This window comes from Astatotilapia calliptera, chromosome 2 (genome assembly GCF_964374335.1).
Source record: "Astatotilapia calliptera chromosome 2, fAstCal68.1, whole genome shotgun sequence".
Classification (NCBI taxonomy): Eukaryota; Metazoa; Chordata; class Actinopteri; order Cichliformes; family Cichlidae; genus Astatotilapia; species Astatotilapia calliptera.
The window spans coordinates 9,771,740-9,777,146 of NC_137423.1; the positions used below are offsets into that span (position 1 = coordinate 9,771,740).

The following is a 5,407-nucleotide window of genomic DNA, read 5'->3' on the forward strand; positions in this document are numbered from 1 at the left end:
AAAGACCTTAAAGTGCGCTATAGATTGAAGTGATTTGAACTGACAACAGGGCTAATTCAGCACTTCAAGTTAACATCAATAAAAGTTTTTAAATTTATTCTGATTTCCGTTTGTTTTCATTGCCTGTGCTATCTGTTATTTAGTTCAAATTGTGGGTAGATAATGCTGTGCTGTCATGTGACCTGTTCTCTCATGTGTGCCTTTCTCTTGTTTTGTATGTATTTCTCGTTTGTTATTTATTCCTATTTTATTCCTGCAATTGGTATGGAATTCATTTTTAAAAAAAATTGATCAGTGTTTTGAAATTAGATGTGATGAAGATGTGACCTTAATTTACAAAATCAACATCATGTTGGATTCAATGAGACATGAAACTAGTGCATGAAACAGGTCTCAGTAAATGTTCTCATAGACTGCAATACACTGCCCCCTGCTGGTCATTATAAAGTCTGCAGATGTCATTTGACATGAATGTCATATTTGTGAAACAAAATAAAGGACTCTGTAAAATAAATGAAAATCAAATATTTATATACAGAATATTTATGTACAAATGCTGAAAAAGACATTTGAACAAGATGCACACCCAGTAAAATTAAAAAAAAGAAAAGAAAAGTCAGTTTTATCATGTGACTATCATGCTGTCATTTCTGCACAATGCACTTTACACCAGATCAAAATAAAACACTGTGAGGTCGTTCTAACCGGAAGCCCAGAGAGCTTCGACAATGCAGCACAATGCCCTGAAGCATCAGCATCAAAATATACTTCAAGTACCAAAAAGTACTCATTGTGCAGAATGCCCTATTTTTGAATAGCTGGACATTTAATTACTTTATCACCAGCTGTGACTACAGCTGATAATCAACCATGTTTCATAGGGATGTGACTACATTTAGAAATGTCACGCATTTTTAGGTATAAAGCAAAAGATGCAATGAAATAAATAAGCTATCACATATTAATCCAAATGAATTCACTGAAATACATCTGCACATTTCTGCAGCCTGACTTATTACACACGTGAACACAGTACACATTTGTTTACTGCAAGCTTGTTTCAGAGATGTGATGCAGTTAAATCTGTATGCGTCTGTTTCCTTGTAGTGTTAGTAGAGATGGTGAACCTGACACAATCCTGTGTTTGGTGTGAAGGAAACCAGTTAACAGCCGGTTTAGTAAAATTCTCTTGAACTCATGGAAAACTCATCGTCGTCTCGAAGTGAGCAGCTGAAGCGTCCCGTGTGATCAGAGGTCCTCGTCATCCTCGCTCACCATGACGTCGAGCTCTTTGTCTTTCCGTACGACGCTCTCGGTGATGAACTCCTTGTGCTGCTCCTCCAGCTCACGCAGCTCTGCCTGCAGGCGCTCCAGGTGGAGCACTCGCCGGTTCCTCAGCAGCCGGCTGGGGAATGGGTTCATGTCGTTGAAGGCGATGCTGGTCAGCTTCCTGCATGGACACACGCAGGTGGAAAGGACTCGATCACCAACACAGAGGAACTGGAAACTGATCAGCTTGAGTGTTTCTGTTTTATGCTGCTTGATACTTCAGGTACTGCAGTTTGAGCAGGAAATACTGGACTGACTGGACCACATGTATCCGAGAGCTGCAGATACTTAAAAATCTTTAAATCGTTGTTACTGTGATCAGGGAAATTTAAACTTCTCACAAAATTTCAGTAAAAAGGGTTTGAAGCTCAAAGATTCAACAGCTACATCCGCTACACTTCTGAGAGTGTAACAGCTCGTAGATTAAGGCGGGTGGAGGCGAGTGCGTACCTGGCATTGGAGACGGTCTTTGTGAAGAAGCGTAGGTACTGGTAGATCTCCACGCTGTCGTGAATCTTCAAGATGTCGTCCTCTTTGTATTTGAACAGAGCCAGAGTGTATCTGAAGATCACCTGCAGCACAGACACGCATTTCATAACAGGACACTCACGCCACACAATTAATTGGAAACTTTGAGGAGGTGAGTCATAAAATTACTCTTTCAGTTGTGGTGCAGTTGGGCCCTTTACTCATTACAGCTCTGATCGATTTCCAATAAGCCACTTGGTTCCTCAGTTGCCAGATAATATTAACTTACTTGGTAGTTGAGCTTTAAGTTTAAATTAAACTTTTGGGTTGGATCTACGTGGCTGAAGCTGTTGTCAGCATTTATCCCTGTGTGGTATATATTTCTGTGTCTGAACTGTGATTTTATTTCCTGAGACAAACGATGTAAAAGCTGCGCTGCATTTGTCACATTGCAGAAACAAGCCCAAAGCCATTGTCCCGCTCATCGTCTGGATTTACGCTGCTTGTGGTAGACTGTGAGGTCGTTACTAGAATGATCTGCTTTCCCACTCCTATTTCATGTCACATGACAGTTCCCCATGCTTAGTAAACAATGTCTTATTACTCCTAAAATGTAAATAAAGACATCTAAAGGTGAAAACAAAATCATTTTTGTTTCCATGGACACTACTGTGGTGCATTCAAGTGTTGTCTGCATTTCTGTCATGGTGTGTTCGGGTGTATGGTACCTTGGTACCCTCATACAGGAAGGCGTCCCACAGAGGCATCAGGATGTCGCTGGGCAGACTCTCCACAAAAACCACCAGGAACCAGTTGAAGGTGACCAGAGAGACGTCAATGTTGTGATCCTCAAAGTGAGATGCCAGGCGAGGAAGCTTCTCCGCCATGAAGTCCTTCAGCACGCGCTGGTCCGCCTGAGCACAAAGACTCACAGAGATCAGCCTCACTGATCACTAAAACAGATCACAGCAGGCAAGCAGGTGAGTGTGTCTGCTGACCTGAGAGGCCACCAGATTCTTGGTGTAGTAGTCCTGAGGCATGATGGCTTCCACCACTGCCACCAGACACCAGAAGGCGTCTTCGTCACTTTGGAGGACCAGCAGAGCGAGGGCCGCTAACCTGTGGACATTGATGGAAGGTGAGGTTCTGCCTGGAAGGCGGGTCCACATACGAACTCAGATATAAAATTTATACTTTTGTTCTGACCTGTTGAGTACCTGGCAGTAGCCAATGGCAGGGTTATGCCCGGAGAAGGCCAGAAGGATGCGGCGGAGCTGCTGGAGGGCGGGGCTGGAGGGCGGGGCTGGACGGCGAGGAGAAGTGCTGATTGGTCGTCAGGGTTCGGTGAAGGTCCAGCTGGACCTGCCTGGAGGCAGGATTAGGAGCTGTCCGACTCTTCTCACACAGCTGGAAACAGAACAGGATTACTGAGTGCTCGCCAGCATTCCCAACAGGAAGAAGGAGGAGCCACCTGTGCTCAGGTGCGGATAAAGCACTCTCTCTCTCTACAGCTGTACCTGCTGATAGCGTTGCGTGTGGCACTCTTGGCTTGTCAAAGTTCTGGCTCGGACCAAACAGCGCCACACTCTCTGCCGATACTCCCGAGGGACGCCTTCACGCACCAGAATTTTGAGCTCAGGTGAGATGATGAAGTCATCGTCGGACCTGCCTGCAAGGTACTGAACCCAGCGGCTCAGCAGGGAGTGCTCCAGACCCTCCTACAGAGACAATGATGTATGATATAAAAAGAGGATAACCATTATCTGTTAAGCATTATGTTACAATGTAACATAATGTAAAATTGTAACATTGTAAACATAATGTTACAATTTTACATTATGTTACAGTTTAACATAAAGTAAAATTGTAACATTATGTTTACAATGTTACAATTTACAAATTGTAACATTGTAAACATAATGTTACAATTTTACATTATGTAACAATTTAACATAATGTAAAATTGTAACATCGTAAACATAATGTTACAATTTTACTTTATGTTACAGTTTAACATCATATAAAATTGTAACATTATGTTTACAATGTTACAATTTACAAATTGTAACATGATGTTACAATTTTACATGATGTTAAATTGTAGCTGTTAAGGGTGGTGAGTTAGCGAACCTAGACGCGGACCTCTCGTTTAAGTTGAACAGTGTCTTTATTTACAGTGAAGCCAAAATCAATCCACAGTTATCCACAGTGCAAGTCCCTTCAGTGCTCCTCTCCCCGTCTCCCCTCGTGTGTCCACAAAACTCCCTAGAATCAGTGAAGTGTCCCCTTCCGTCTCTCCGTCTCGATCGCGTCCAGGCTTAGTAGGCAGCTCAGAGCGGCAGCACTTACGGGTCGGAGGTCTCCCGTTGCTACGCGACCGCGTAACAATCGCAGCGGAGAAAAAGCGGAGCGAGAGAGGAGAACAAAAAAACACACACACACACAGGTCGACCGGTCGGGGCACCGTCCGACTCTGACAGTAACATAATGTAAAATTGTATTATGTTTACAATGTTACAATCCCTACCCTCACCTATGGCCACGAGCTGTGGGTAGTGACCGAAAGAACGAGATCGCGTATACAAGCGGCAGAAATGAGCTTCCTCCGAAGGGTGGCTGGCCTCTCCCTTAGAGATAGGGTGAGAAGTTCGGCCGTCCGGGAGGGGCTCAGAGTAGAGCAGCTGCTGCTCCACATCGAAAGGAGCCAGCTGAGGTGGTTCGGGCATCTGACAAGGATGCCCCCTGGGCGCCTCCTGGGTGAGGTGTTCCAGGCATGTCCCACCGGGAGGAGGCCCCGGGGCAGACCCAGGACACGCTGGAGAGATTATATCTCTCGGCTGGCCTGGGAACGCCTCGGTGTTCCCCCGGATAAGCTGGAGGAGGTGGCTGGGGAGAGGGAGGTCTGGGCCTCTTTGCTTAGGCTGCTGCCCCCGCGACCTCGGATAAAGCGGATGAAGATGGATGGATGGATGGATGTTACAATTGTAAAATTGTAACATTATGTTTACAATGTTACAATTTCACATTATGTTAAATTGCAACATAATGTAAAATCGTAACATTAAGTTTACAATGTTACAATTGTAAATATAATTTACCCAATTAATTCTGTCATAACAGAAGTATGACTTCTCTGTGTTATTAATCCGTATTAATATCATAGGGAGATTAATATCCCTACAATATTAAGCATCAGACTTTATCAAATTTTCTAAAAACTTTTTTTGTTGGATAGTGTAGCGCAGCTGGATAGTGTAGTGGTAATACTACACATCTTTGGAGTCGCACGTTCGATTCCCACCCAGTATCCAGTAAGGGTCCTGGCTAGACCCCTCATGCTAACCAAAAATCCCTGGAATGGTGCGGCTATGTCTGCAGTCTCTCCGCTTAAATTTAGAGCTTGCTTGTTTGTTAAATGTATTATTTACTGTTTTTAGTTTACTCCATGATGGGGCTGGATATGGGGCGTCCTGCACCACCCATCCGGTCTGGAGCATAGCGAAACCATTTCTGCACTGTTTGAACGAAGGTAAACTCAGAAACTGCCCCCACCTGCTGAGTCAGGCCATCTAAGACAACAAAAAAACCCAAAAACAAACAAACAAAAAAA

General features: G+C 44.0%; 1 pseudogene; it reads right to left on the minus strand.

The window, feature by feature from the left end:
* Positions 1-1,248: 1,248 nt before the first annotated feature.
* On the minus strand, positions 1,249-5,134 carry LOC113009574 (TBC1 domain family member 2A-like; annotated as a pseudogene).
* Between the last annotated feature and the right edge of the window lie 273 nt (positions 5,135-5,407).